Consider the following 15,720-nt stretch of genomic DNA (forward strand, 5'->3'; position numbering starts at 1 on the left):
CAGATCTTGACCAACAATGTGCTCTGTTAATTACTTGTTGATAGGAGAAACAGTCCAGGTCCAGCCCTGCAAGGTATTATGTTTCTCCAGGAAAGTCAATAAATGCCTCAAGCTCCATTATCTTTTATAGCAGATTAAGTCTTTCTCATTTAATAAAGAACCTTTTTCTTATTCCACATCAAAAGGGATTCAAAACTTGATAACCATATTTTATCCCAAAATACATTTGTCCTTCCTAGTATAAAAAAGAAACAGAAATCTAAGTTATGAATCCATCCTTCCTACCAAGATAAATCTACCAGATTAAACCATTGAATCAGTTCATGATTTCCCTGACCTTACCCCCACACCACTCTCCAGCTTTAAAATTATCAACAATAAAATTGAATTGATTATTACCGATTTCAGCACTGGCGTGCTACCATCACTCACCTCTATGTGTTGCATACCATAGGATTTGTATGCAACAACTACATGGTGTAATGCAAAAATAGCTAATCTTAGTGGCTAATGTAAGTAAGGATCATTTCTTTCTGACTAAAATAAAGAAATAAAGTGACTCACAGATTTTATTAACTGACATAAGACATTCTGAAATTTATCTGGATCCTAAATAAAACTCAACCAGTTTTTCATGAAAGTGGCTAGAAAGTGCCACTTACATGAGACATCTAATTCTCTTCTCCCTAGTTCCATTCCTGCCAAAATACCCTCTCTATATGGTAACTGAGATTTCATATTGATTTTTCTTTTTTTCTTTGTTGTTGTTGTTAACAACAGTGTTGTTTATCTAAGTTGTGCCGAAACTTGATTTTGTCCCAAGTTCAAAGTAATCCCCTGTTCACAATACTATGCCACCTGAGTATAGCAGCCCTGCCACAAGGGACACTTCAATCTGCCCTTGCTCCAACTTGCTCCAATTGCACTAGCAGCTTTCTTCTCCAGGACAGCTCCCTTCAGCCAAGTGCAAAAGATACAGAAACCCCATAACCATACTCTCTACATAATTAAGTTATTTTTATAGGCAGCTCCAAGAGATGCAACACAGAAATATTAGTCCAGCATTCACTTAATCATCAAGTTATTGGAGCAGTCACTTATGAGTTAAGAAGATTTTGTGGAAAATGACTGACTTGTCCAATCATCATCTTCCTGCCAAGATTTGGAAGGGAGATAACTGGCAACTCTTTCAGTCAATTGTCTCCAAGATCAGTATTGACAGCAGGCACACTTAAAAATTTCAGTACTTGAGAGGCCTTGAATGGAAAATATTACACATTTTTGTACTTGCAAAACCTGTTATACATTATATTTAGCTCAGTACGTGCATTTTAGTGACTCCTGTGTCACTGAAACTAATAGTCTGCTCATGTGGAGGGGCTTTGTATGTAAAGAAAAAATAATCTGCTAGCAATCAAGCAGCATTAGTTACCTCTGAAGTCACTGTCCTCATTAAAACTTTGGCTTCCTACACACTGTAATACATTTTAAGAATGTATACTACATTCCATTTTTTGCATAGAAGCTTAAGAGCTAAAAGGGATAATATACAGTCAATAAACAGACTGACCAACTTGACTAGGTTTGATCATTTTCCCTCCAGAAACATTGAGTGTTAAAAGTCCTTCTCCCCTATAATGAAACTCACATTACTTGTATAATCCATTCCCTTTTGCCAAGATGGTCTCTCTTACAGGGCAGCAGCCACAGGTTAAACAGAAATAACAGACTAGGCCAAAGAAGCACTCCCCAAAAATAATTGCCACTTAGAAAATCCATTTAACTGTTTGGTGAAGAGTTTATTCCAAACAGAAAGCAACATCAAACATCAGCTTCAAACCAGTCTTAGCAGCTGACATAGATTCTCTGTAAAGTTTGTGCCTCTCAGACTGCACATTTATTTTATTTTGGAAGATTTTATCCTTAGCCACACCCACATAAATATTACATCAAATTTTCAGGGGGTTTTGTTGTTTGTTTTGTGGGGGGTTTTCCAAGTTATATTCAAATTGTATCTTGGCAAGAGTTTGAAATGTAAGGAAACTTAGGTTTGCCAAAACTGTGTGAGAAAATACTCAGCAGACACCATAAACTTAGAAGTTTAAGGCATTAAGAAGAATATCAAAGATGGCAAAATATGAAAGCATATAAATCTGTTGTAAATTTAAGAGATAGAAATGATTCACAGATTTCATGTTAACAGACAAACTCTGCTCAGCTAAAACAGCCACAGGAATGCTGGAAAAAAGTTAAAGCTTAACATGCACCAGTGTTTTACAAAGTAGGCATGAAACACTGTTAGCATCAAGTGTAATTACGCCTAAACTGAGAAAATATGCAAGAACAAGAATAATTTACTCCATTCATAAGTTAAGTAGATGTCACTAAGGAAAAACAAACAATTCAGGTTCAGTTCTGGTTCAAGCAGCCGCAAGTCCCTCACTGTATCTATGAGTTTCATTTTGAGAACTTATGCAAGTGAAGAAAAGTGCCCCGATTTTTAAGTGGACAAAACAAGTGATTACTTAAAGTGTTCTTGAGATATTTCAAGAACTTTTTTTTATTTCATCTCAATAAATTTATTGCTACTTGTTTTATTGGTAAATTCCCATGGACCAGAAGCAAAGGCAAGTTTTTGTCATCTCTTATCCTGGCAGAAGAGATCTCATTCAGCACAGTAATCCGACCCTAACATCTCTGTGCTCCAGATGTGCCACTTCTGCTAAAAGTTTTGCTGTCTTTACTTGAAAGATTCCTAATTCTTTGAAATATAATATTCTTACTGACAATTTCTTCCCTGCTTCTCTTAACATCCCAATTCCCACTTCTCAGAGCTCCCTAAAACTGGCAGGAACACTTCCCTTGCATTGATTAGTTGCCTCGGGGTTGGGGAGAGCAAGGATCTGACATCTCCAGCAGCAGCCAGTGGTGTCAGGTCATGTGCAAGACAGAGGAGGATTGTGGCACAAATACCAAAGAAATGCATCAGGTTAAAAGGGCAGTTCACAATTTCTATGAAGTTGAGATAGGGTCTCTCAAACCTCCTTACTCATCACAGGAAGGAAGAGAAACTTTCTTTTCTGAGCACTTTTTGGGCAGAGGCTGCAACACAGGATTCCACCAGAAGCACCATGAGGTCAGGAGGAAAGCATGTCCTCTGGGCCTCTCCCCCAGCAGGGAGCCAAAGTCCTTTCAAGGCCAGAAACTGCTGCATCTCCATGAATGAAAGAATGTGCACATGAGTAACTGAAAAGACAAAGGGCTTTTTTTTTTTTTTTTTTTTTTCTGGTGGAAATAAGGATTTGGCTGTGACTAAACTGAAGTGTCAGATGAAACCTGAAGACTTCCTGTCTCAAGTCTCAACCACAAAGATGACAAAGGCTCAGGTCTGGTGCAGACCCTCCCAAAACCAGAGAGGGTGCATAGAAGTAAGTAAAGAAAACTGTCTGAATTTCTGCCTGAACAACTCACTGTGAATTAGCTAAAAGTGGGGATACACTGTGCACCAAAGTTAGAGGAAAGTGCAATTTGGGAAAAAAAATGTCAGTGTGAGAAAATAGCTTTCATCTACATACAGCAGAAACACCTCAATGTTGTTAGCCTGTCTGAGACAAGAATTATGTTGATAGATACATGAACCAACGCCTATAAGACCCCAGTTTAATTATTAGTTACAAGTGTTTGTGATAATCAAACCCACATGTCTTGTGTAAGCAGCCAGGTTCTCACCATGCAGGAGTTACATGGTTCAATTCTCACTCCCCCCGCAGGCTGAATCATCCGAAAGCAGCCACAGCGGGTCTGGATACCAGACTAACAGGTTCACTGATACAACACACAGACAAAGCATTCCCTACGGTTTTTAATTCTCTTGTTGTTTTTCAGGCTGAGTGTTCAGTCCAGAACATGTCCACTGGAACACATCCTATTCAGTGTCAGGCCAAAACACACCCCGCTGGAAAATGTGATGCAGCGGGGATATTAAAAAAAAAAAAAAAAAAAAAAAAAACAAACCAAAAAAAACCCCACCAATTTACACACAGCTCTTTATTCAGTCACCAGGCAATGCTGGATTTCACTTCTAATACTGAACTAAGAGCAGCATTAGAAGATGAAAAACTGAGGTCTATTTTACTGGGCCATGGAACTCTACAGTGTTTCATCAGAGCACTGAAGTGCACACCTCTCCTCTAGTTTCATTTCTTTGTAGGAAACTTCACTTTGAGAAATGAAACCTATGTGCACTCCAAAACCAAAATACTATTTAACAGTTGAAAGGGTTTACATCAGATGTAGCAAATCTACAACATTAACAAAATCTAAAAAGGACTGCAACAAACAGTGTTTACCTATGAGGCTCTTAACAAAAAGAGAATATTTGAGGGGAGAACACAAACTTTATTTCACAAGGAACTAAGCAAAAAAGGACTTAATAGTCATCCCTGATTTATCATGATACTTTATTTTTTCTTAGTATCTTCTACTGAAGCCCTCAAGAGCCCTGATGGCTATCAAGTAAGATCAGATCTGACTACATGAAAGACAAATAAAGGTTATCTGCTTAAGAGGAAATGTCTAGTTTTAGGAAATCAAACATTAAAACCCAGCCAAGTCTGTGGCAAAAACAGAAATGGAACTAAAAATTTAAAACCTATGCTTAACCACTACCTCAGTTCTGATAAATAAAAACCCACCTGGTACAGTAAGATCAGTAACGGAGGACATTTTACAAGTAATATAGCATTTTAAAACAGCTGTAATCAGCTGCTGCCTACAGCAAGTAGTATTACTAGAGAAACAAAAATACATTTTTCTACATTATGCTGCAGTGCTTATGGGATATTGGTGACTGTCACCATGAATACCACAGAAGTCCATTAGAAAATAAGGAAATGAATGCTAGAATTGCATCAAAGGCCTCCTGGAGAATACTACTTCATTAAAATCACTTCAAATGAAACAAAATGTAACAAAACCCTAAGAATATCACTTTTCTGATGGCTTTCTGTAATTCATTAAAGGAAAAAAAAAAACAAACCTAAACTCCCCTCTGGGGATTATTTATAAATGGGAGGAAAGCAGTAACCGAAAGAACTTCCTGAGACACAGCTATGAACCTTTTCCTCAGAAAAACTAAAAAGCAGTACTCAGCCAGGAAACCACACTAAGAGCAAACAACATTACTTTCCTATTAATCTTCAATATCTGAACTATTCCACAGCTCAATTTCTGCCCTTTTCTAAAACAAACCCAAACTGAACCTCAAACCAATGTCCTTCCTCCCCAGCCTCAGAAATCAACACCATCTTTCAGCATCTCCTGTGTGAAGAGATAATGACAAGTAAAAAATGCCTGGATTGTCCTTATACAGGCAAAACAGCTCTTGACAACAGTGGCAGAGTCCAAAGCACCTGGCATGTAATTGCCACAGAAAGGCTGACTTAATATTGGAGACTCCTTTCCTATAGTATAGGAAGTTGGCACTTGTACCTCTTAAGCAGAAGCTTTATTGTACATCACAGGGATATTGATAGCCAGCAAAATTAACTCCTGTGGTTTTCGAGAGGTTTTTTTAGATTTCCATAATGCAAGTTAGCTTAGTTGTGTTCCAACATTCCTAAAATAACATATATTAATGTTTGGGAAATACATTCAATTCACTCCTTAGAAACATCTATGCTCCTGAAGATCTCTTTAGTGTGGGGGTGTTTAAGCACATATCTCATATTCTGCTTCCACCCTTCAACAGCAATGAGAAGGCTTTGCAACACACAGAATATAAAGCAACATAAAGCAAAACTAGCTTAAAGGGGTTTGCAAGCTGGAAAATGCTGTTAAATAACAGTCAGACTTAGTAACACCAGTCACGACCTCACTCAGACTTACATGCTTTCTGTATTAAATTTCAGCTTGCAAATGTTACTTCTTGCTTACAGCAAGAGCATATCAACTGAACAATGTGGAGCTCATTGTGCAATTCCCTGTTGTCCAGAGATACTCATCAACTCAGTTTTGGGTTTTTTTTTTATTCTGTAAGACAGGAGAACGCTATTGGTATTTCAGAAAGTTATTCTAAATCACAAGCAGTCATTTATCATTATCATGTCTTTCATCCGTTAGGCAGAGCACAGCAAGCCCATCCTCACCTTGCATACTGAGGCACACTGTCCATCTAGCACATGCCAAGATCAAGTAAGATTATCTAATTTCCAGATACTTCCTACTAAATTATGTCATTTCAGGAAAAATATATGTGAATAAACCTTCACTGTTCCAGTCTTCATAGACAGAAATCAATTGTGTCAGATCTAAACCAGAATACAGATTTGTTTTATTTTAGTTTTATAATAGAGTGAAAAGAGGCTTCTAAATTATTGTCAAATAAAGCCAAAGCTATTACCCTTCTAATGATTTGCATGTTTTTTGTGTTGCATTTTTTTGCTTTAACAATTTAATCTTTGCTTTCTAAAAGCATCATTATACATCAGAGTGGTTTAATCCCTATAGCAAAACTATAACGGAAGGCAAATATTTCTATATTGATCTTAAATATAGGAATAAAAGAATGCAGTCTATGTAATAACAACATGTGATAAGCATTTATTTTTAGTCTAATCCCAACATATCTGAAAGATATGCATGGTTTCAGGCTCTAAAAGAAGCATCTATAGTCAGCAAAATTACTAAAACAAACACAAAAAAAACCCCTCAAACAAGCAAATAAACTCAACAAACCAACCCAAACTTGACTTCCCTGTCTGAAAAAAATAGTATTTTTAAGAAAAAAAAAAAAAAGTCAAATTCAGAATTACTTTTTGCTGTATTTGTCAGACATCTGTGCTATATAACAGTTCATATAAAGCAATTGCACAGATGTTTCTCACTGGTTAAAGGCAAAAAAGCAAGATGACTAATTAAGGCACTTTAGTTACCACTTGATCCACTGCAAACAGATGGGAACTTCTAGGATCCAAAACTTTCCTCCCTCCATTTTCACAAGGGTCTCTCAGGTGCAGACCTCCACCACAATCCCTCACTACTCGTTCAAGTAGTGATGTCCCAGTTTATCTCTTCCCCAGCTTTTTATCAGCTTCTGCTATTATAACATCTGAGCTACTCTCCCAAGCAACCTCACCAACCTTTATTCCATCAAGGACTTGGACTATGAGGGTAGGAATTTGAAAATGTATCCCATATTGAACTTACAGGCTCTCAGGTTGTGAGAGACAGTTTCTTGATGATGGCCTCTTCATTTTCACACAAAAAAAGGTGAAGTTTTTAAATATCCCCCTAATATGACTGCCCTCATAACCTCAAAAATATAATGCTAAAATGGCTGCAATTGCTGCAACTCAGAGGTGATATTTTGCATTTCCCTGGAGGCAAACAAACTAAAAATAAAATTAAAACCAAAATGTCAACATGTTAATAGCTTCTGCTTTAACCTCTCTCTGCTTGATTTTCAACTTCCTCACGTGGTATTAACTATATGGGGGCCAGAGGGGAACGAACCCGAAATTAAAAGTAAAAAAAATCTTTAAACTTAAATTTGAAGGAAATATTTTGATGTTCAATAAATAGCAATCTGCCTTTGGTACTTGCCATTGTCCACCATCTGTATCTACTACTGTATTTATGTCCCTATGCTATTTACTTCAGCAACCTCAAGAAACTGCACGGCCTTTACAAATCTTTTGCAGCTGTAGATTCCCAGCAAAATTCTAAGGTACACAATGTGAGAAAGGCTTATATTCCTGTTGATTAACTCACCCAAAGTCCCACCTATTTTCCTGGCAGATGGGTAGGTATCATCCTGCACTGAACTCTGCTTTTTACCCTGCAACCTCCCACTTTGATCCCAGCAACTCTCCTTTGAACTTCAAAACAAGCCTTTAGTTTGTTGGATTCACTTAGCTGCAGCATGTTCTGTGGTTCATCTAATTGCTACCTGAGCAGCAGCAAAGTGCTATGTACAAACAACTCTGAATTTCAGCTGGAAGCAAGAGCTGTACCCTTCCATTCATTTAATGTGTGGGCAGGCTTTCCAAAGGCATGGCTTCGGTAGCTAAACTTGCTTAGCTCCTAAATTAGGAGCAAAAGGTTCCTACTTTGCTTCCAACAAGTGCATAGATTTATACATCAGCCTTTGGATGAAAAAAAAAAAACAACCCAGCATCATTAGCTTTGAATTCTTTGGACAATGTCTCAACCCATTATCAGTTAATTTCAGAGCAAGATAAAATGACTCAACTGACTTCATTGCAATGCACAGCACAAAAAGGCCACAGTCAATATCAGAAAGCTCTCCAGTACTGTTTAAAGTCTCAGCAGGCTCTGCTGAGTAGCTACCTGTACAGCTGCCACTTCAAAGCTTAGTGACATGGCTAAACAAGAGATGTGAATGCCTGTTTGGGAGGCACTGTTTTTCACCTAGTTATTTTCAGGCTTAATCACTGAAAACTAATATTAATGACTGAAGGTAAATTAGCCTTGGGGAATAAGTTGTCAAAGGTTTGAATAGCATTTGAACTACCAATATACCGTTTGTTTACTACATACAAAGCCATACTGCCTCAACTGAGTTCTGTGAACTTTTTGTCTCAGCTCTCTCAATTAAAAAGAAATTATTTCCTTAATCATCCAGCACTTAGTTTTGACATCCCTGAAACAAGTTACATAAGAATTAGTATTGCAAAAAGAATGACAGCAAAAAAAAAAAAAAAGTTTTCAGATTTTGAAAAAATTACTTGAAAGCTGTGGTGTCATTTAACCAATTATTATTGTCTCTTGTTCAACTGGCATAGGACAATGAAGCTTCTATCTTTCTAAAAAAGCAAATCACTGAAGAACCAAACTGAAGTCAAAATACCTATGTAAGGAAAAAGATGATGACTGAAGTTGGGAGAAAAATATAAGACTTCAGAATGCATTCTTATCATAATTTTCTTCAGGCTCATCCATATATGGTTTAGGGAAACAGAATACCCACCCAAGGAACCTATGACTCATAGAACTGAAACATGAATTTTAACCATCATCTAAAGTGAAGCCTATAAATTAAACAAAAAATAGTAAGAAAAAAGCATACTAAGCTAATCTTACTGCTGAAAACCCTTTCCCAACTGGTTAACTTGAAAAAAGATCTTAGAAAATAGAATTCAATTGGTCCATACCATTTTTTCTTGTTTCCCCTATCTTAAATCATGCTACCCTTAAGCAAAAAGCCTAGACTTCATGATTCCCGAAAGAAAAACCAAAAAGATAAGGGACGACAGTATGATAAAGATTCATACTCAGGCAGGCAGCTAAAACAAATACCATGGCTTTTGAGTTTACTAACTGCAGAACTCAGCCCTATGGCTCATCTAAATTTTGTCTCTGAGTCCTGTAGGACATCAAGAATATCCAGAAGGCCCCAGCTTCACCTATGACACTTGGGCAACCCCATGCTTTAAAAAGATTTATGAAAAAAAACCAACAAGCCCATGGCCATCACTGAAATTCATCTATTGCTTTGTAGCTGCTGTGTTCCTTCACTGAAGAGCTGGAATCAGAACTGCAGTAACTGCTCACTGCCAACTTACTGCACCCAGAAAATATTTTTCACCCAAAGAAGCACTGCAATACAGCAGTAGAGGAGTAAACAATCTGGAGAACCCTTCTTTCATTCCCCAAGACAAACAAGCTCAATGCCTTTTGTCCTAAATTAGTAAATTCATAGACAGAGTGAAAGAAATTCCTTTACAAAGCAAACTATACTCATGCAGATCTGTTTTACTAAATAGAGAAATAAATATGTTTTCTATCATTATAGAAAAAACAAAGCCCAAGACTTTCCATCTTTCACTTTTATCACTGCATTGCTGACACTTTTTCCAGAAGTTTCACAGGTATCATGATCTCATTCATCTGCAGAAATCCACAATTCTTTATCTTTCTCACTCCCAAAGAATCATTAAGGCAGATCTCTGGAGAAACAGTCCCCAAAAATAATATTTTAAAAATAGGTGGTGGCTTTTAGCTGTTCAGCAACTTGAGAGATTTATTTATAAAAGTCCATGCTAAGTTACTGAACTTGAAAATGTATCCAATATAGCAAGCATCTGATTTCCATCTGTCCTCATGGGAAACTGAATGGCTTTAGATGAAAATGAAATATTGGGGTGCAAAAGGGCAAGATCTCAGAAAAGGAAGGATGAATTGAAACAAAAATTGGAGGAGATCTATCAAGAAGCTAAAATATCAAGTTACAAAATAAAAAGAAGAGAAAAAAACCACACTCCATACTTCTGAGTGATATAACATCACAGCACATATCACAGCTGAGACAGCCACAACACACAAAGTATCACCAGACAATCCCAGAAGGCTTCAATCCATACAGAGTAACACCACACCACTGCAGAAGGCTTCAAGTGTCTGCCCTTCCTGCTCTTCAGCCCAACCTTTCATACCCTCCTGTTCCTGCATGGCACCTGTGTGCCCTCTGCTCCCTCTGGTGATGGTCAGTGCCCCTGGGCTCTCCATGGCTCATTGCTGTCAGTGCTGCTCACCTGCTGCTCACAGCTGTAGCCCACTGGGGATGAGGCTGGCCACAGCCACACCCCCAATTGCCACAAACTGTGTGCCTACAATATAATATGAAAAATGAGCAAATAACATGCCTACATCCAAATTTAATTTCAGAACCGAAAAAAAGATATAACTTCTATACTAAACAATGTGACTCGTTTACAGACCTTATTGATTTTAAAGACATACACCTGAAAATACTTGCCAACACATGCAATGTTAAGCAACTACTACTGCACAAAGGGCTGGCAAAGCACAATTTTGTCCATTTGTACTTGAGCAACCTCTAAGCAAAGTGGACTTGTAGTTGTGTCAGCTGCACCTCCAGCTCCCTTCCAGGGCATGCAACAATTCAATGTTTAAAAAACCTAGCTGTGATACTGCCTTACAGGGAACAAAGGGAAGCTTTTATTTGCCCTTCAAATATTTTGCCAACATTCAATTACAAGTTACAAAACATCTGAATTGGTTTTCCACAAGGGGTACTTGCATATCTGCCTACATAAATATACTGCTTTAAATCTGTAAGTAGAGGTTTTGAAGGTAGTACTTTAACTATCTCTTCCAGCCTCCCAGACAAGCTAATTCTTGCCCCTTGCTTAGTTTCTCTTGATTTTATTTTTTTCTACTTTGCACATGAAGAAGAGAGGAAGCCAAGTGAAAACCTAAATAGGTTAAGTATCAAGTTAAATATTTATAATAAGGAATCAGATAATAAAGAATTTCCTCTCTTGCCTTTACCATAGACTACAGAAGTTTCCTTTGTAGCTTTTAAAAGGTGAAGTGTCACCATGCCCTGACCACTGTGCAAACTGGGGTGCTGGAGTACATGCTCAAAGTAACACCACTAACCATTGTGTTCTTTTAAAGCAGCAGCAAGCCAGGGCAGTGCCTCAGAATTGATGGACTCTTTCAAAACTAACCTCAACATCCTTGCATTGTAGTTCAAACTATCAGTGGACTGTGTGAAAGTAGATAAACTCTCAGAAGTAAAAATGAAATATAAATAAAAAACAGTAATAGCAAAATAAAATATGTTTTGCATTTTCCTATTCTGTGGCACTAACCCATATTTTGAAGGTCAGCTTTGCTTCACATTGACAGTATCTCCTTAATCTGTCATGTGACCAGTAACAGTTAAAAATATTTTATTTATTTCTGTTTCATTTTGGGAGAAGAGGCAGGAAAAGAAAAATATAATTATGGAGAACACTAAGTATTAAAATGGTTTATCTTGCCACCCTGTTTATACTCTCAAGCTCCCCTGCCATGGACAGCCAGCATTTCCAGTTAGCATGAGTTAGTTTGACTCCAAGAAGCTATCCATGCTATAAAAAACAAATAAACAACCAAAGAAGATCTGTTAAACAGCAGGGCAAAGAAATTTTCACAGGCAGAGGAACCAGGAGAGCACTGCCTACACCTTTGGTTTCTTGGGATACTGGCAGAATTCAAAACAGCTTAGACCATGAGACTACAAAGCAGCAGAGGCACAAGACACATCTATCACACCCCCAGATGCCAGGACCAAGGCTACGCCTTTGATCCCTGTTAGTCTGATCCTGACTTAGCCTTCAGCTGTCAGGCAGCCAACAGTGGTGAGTCAGATGCTACACTAGGTAGGAAGGCTGAGAACAGCAGGGGATCAGGCTAACTCATGATTAATTTGATTTCCAAACCACTCATCTCTGTACATAACCAGAAGCAGCATCAGACAAGTTATTACCTGACTGGGACACACCTGCCATGACTTTCCTATATCCAATATTAACCCTGCCCATACAATTATGGTGACAGGAGAAAGCGGGCCAAACCACCTGCCTGCTGCAGTGACTCAGTGGAAAGTGCATTTCTGAATGACCTGCCAGTCTCCTTGGCAGTCAGAAAAGCAAATGACACACTAGATGCAACATGTCATTCTTCTAATGAACTGATATAATACCTGTCCTTCATCAAGAAACTTTTAATGCCACCTTTACAAGTTTCACTCAGGGAGATGCCCTAGGCATGAACCACACCACACGGTACTCCTTTCCTCAGACTGTGCAAAGGGAATCCCTTAGTCAGGGTAGCTAAGCACCAAAGCACAGGACAACGGGAAAAACAAGAAACAACAAGCAGTGCTGCAGCCTCTTACAGAAGAGAGCACTCACACAACCATTCAAATGCATGGCACTTAGGACTGGGAACAAGCACTGCCACTCTGGAGATGGATATTTGTCAGATCTGCAACCACATCACCTCTTTTTATTCTAATACTGATTAACTCGCTCAAAGATGTAGTCTGTTCATTAAGGGGAGGATAATTTGCCCCAAAAACCAGTCAGTAACTGGTGAAGAGATATGGTAATCTCATCAAGGAACTTTGCACTGCTGAAGGCAGGCCTGAAGAGCAATCATGTCCTACAGCTGCTGCTGTTTGGAACAAGAAGAGATGCTTTTCCCTATGTGATGGATTCACAGGCCAGTCTCCTCCAATATGTTCACTCACGTCATTGAACCAAAATAGTGGTCTTCCAGCAAAAAAACATTTAGCCATGGGAGGCTTTTGAGAATGGGAGGGATTAATTGCTTGTGCTGCTGCTCATTCTTCTTCATGTTCAATAACCCATATATGAGCATCCTGCTCCTCTCCTGCAACAACTTCCAAAACAGAGCCCCAGGCTATACCAGAGATATGCTGGGATTCAATAAAGCCTATGATTTAGCAATGACATTGGGCAAAGCCATAACTTCTATAGCAGGCACTTCAATTAGCAAAGGGAGGCTGCTACTTAGTGACAGTGGTAGCACTGTGGTGGAAACATCTCCCAGACTCTGTGTAGAAGAATTTTGATCCATTTAATTCAAGGGTTAACTATTTAAATCCATAATTTTGTTAGCCAGTAAGAATGGTGCTGTAGGCCTTGACCCAAAATAATATTCCTAGTCACTTGGGGGAGGAGGTAAAAAGCATTAATAAGACCTGCTTTTAAACAGATTAATTAAACAAAACAAAAGGAAGAGGAAATTGCGGGATTTGTAATTTTCTCTTCTTCCCCCCCCCACTCCCTCTCCCCCCTTCCCTCGCATTCCCCCTTTTGTCCTGCGTTCCCTTATCACTCCCCCTCCCCCTGTGATCCCTTGTCCCGACCCTTTGTTCCCTTGTCCTTCCCCCTCGCCACACGGTCCGGTCCCTGACCCCCCCGCCTTTCCCATTGCTGTCCTCGGGGTCTCCGGGGTTTCCCTGCCCCTGTCCCCTGCCTCCCGTCCCATTGTCCGTAGCTCAGGTTCCCCCCGCCCCCGGCACGGGGTATAACCAACCCTCGGTCAGTGTCCCGGTGCCTCGGGAACACGCTCCCACAATAAACACGTGTTTGCACCCGAGCCCCGTGTCGCCCTCTCGTCTGTTCCCGCGCTAGAACTGAGCCTCGCAGAGCCGAAGGGAAAAAGCGGCGCCGCCTCTCCCCTCCTCCCGCTGTGTCCTGCCAGTGCCCGCCCGGAGCCGGTCTCACACGGCAACACATGGTAGCAGAGGATGATTATTTCCATCAATTTGTGAAAGGAGGGAGAGAGAAAGGAACTCTGCCGCCACAGACGCTCTGCAGATGCGAAGAGGAGTTGACGCGCCAGGCAGAAAACAAACCCGAAGCTCCGGGACCCTCTTCCATTCTTGCCGCGTGCTCTCTATCCCGCCTGGGAGCGGTCGCGCTACGGGGGCAGCAGGACTGCAGGGGCTGGGAGCAGGGTAGACTTACCCGAGGACAAAGAGGAGAGTTTGGCAGTGGCTTGATGGACTGAGCTCGAAGAGTGGCCCATCAGGGGATGGCAGCTGAATGGAGACCAGAGGCTGACAGTGGCCAAACCCAAAGATTCAGGGGTGAGCTCTGGGTTAATGGGAACACCCAGGCTTCTGGGAGAGCCAAACCGCGAAAGAATACATCCTCAGTTCAGCATGATTTTCCACCACCAAGGAGAGAGATAGAGATTTCACCGCCTGAGCCCGAAGGGTAAGTTGGGTCAGAGCAGGGTGGGACCCTGGCAGGCGGCTGAGCGACCTTTTTTTCTTTTGAGTTTTAACCACCGTCCATGTCCAGACAGGGGCTGTAGGCTTGCATGTCCCTGGCGGCCGGGAGGCTTTTTCTTTTCCAAGGAGGATGCAACCTCGCTCGGTCTTTTTTGGGGTAACTCATACTGGAAAGCTCCTTCTCTTTCTCGGAAAGCTGCCTTTTCTACTCTCTCCTCCCTATTCTGGGCTATGGGGGCAGGGGGGTCAAAAGGACACCAATGGGACAGAATTGTAAATGGCGACACGTCAGCTATGGGAGAATTGTTAACATCCTAAGAGAGGCCCTTCATATCCACGCATTTCATCAGCTTCCAGCCGCATTGGGCTCCTCTCCTGTAGATTTCCCCCTCGGCTTCTGCGAAGCTTCCCCTTCCCTTTTCCCCACGGACTTCCCCAAACCTCCTCTCTTGGGGATGGCAGCAGCCGAGCCTCCCCCAGCGCCCTGCCGGACACTGTTATCCTCCCTTAGGGGTGGCATTGGCCGTGCCTCCCTGGGCGAGGCGCAGTGCACCAGGCACCCCCTCCCAAGATGGCGCTGGCCACACTACAGGGACCCCATTTTCCCACCTTGACCCTTATCTTCCACACCAAGTTTTCCTGCCAGCTCCACCCCTCCCCCAATGGCCCTGCACCATCCTGCAGTGAGGCCAGCCCCTATTGGGGGGGAGATGAGGTTGGATTAATCCCCCAGTCCTTCTTCTGGCCTCCCCTCTGATGGGAGGGATTGCCGGAGGGACCCCTCCGTTAGAGGACCTCCCTTTGTAAGAGAGGGGGGGACCCCCTTCGAAGGGAGTGGAGCTGGAAACCTGGACCAGAGCTCCACTGTTTCTTTCCCCTGAAACAGGGGTGCCCAGGTTCACCCTCTATCCCATCTCCTAAAATGTACCTTGCCTAAAGTTCCCTTATTATTTCAATACAAGATTTCCCCATTGCTTGTGATAATTTGGAAATAACTTCTTGGATTGAGTTATATTTTATAGAAGGAAAGATATAATTACTGCCCCCAATGCTACGCCAACTTCGCAATCAAATAATCAAATTGGAGAAACCACATCGCTGGTCTCTGCCTGCCTCTGCTCTGCTAGAATTTGAAAACCACA

The 15,720-nt window shown here is 40.8% G+C and overlaps 1 protein-coding gene across 7 annotated transcripts in view; it reads right to left on the bottom strand.

Moving 5' to 3' along the window:
* PDLIM5 (PDZ and LIM domain 5) overlaps positions 1-15,720 on the bottom strand; it is a 126,851-nt gene that overhangs the window by 68,751 nt on the left and 42,380 nt on the right. The window lies entirely within an intron of this gene.

The sequence above is a fragment of the Lonchura striata genome, chromosome 4, assembly GCF_046129695.1.
Source record: "Lonchura striata isolate bLonStr1 chromosome 4, bLonStr1.mat, whole genome shotgun sequence".
Classification (NCBI taxonomy): Eukaryota; Metazoa; Chordata; class Aves; order Passeriformes; family Estrildidae; genus Lonchura; species Lonchura striata.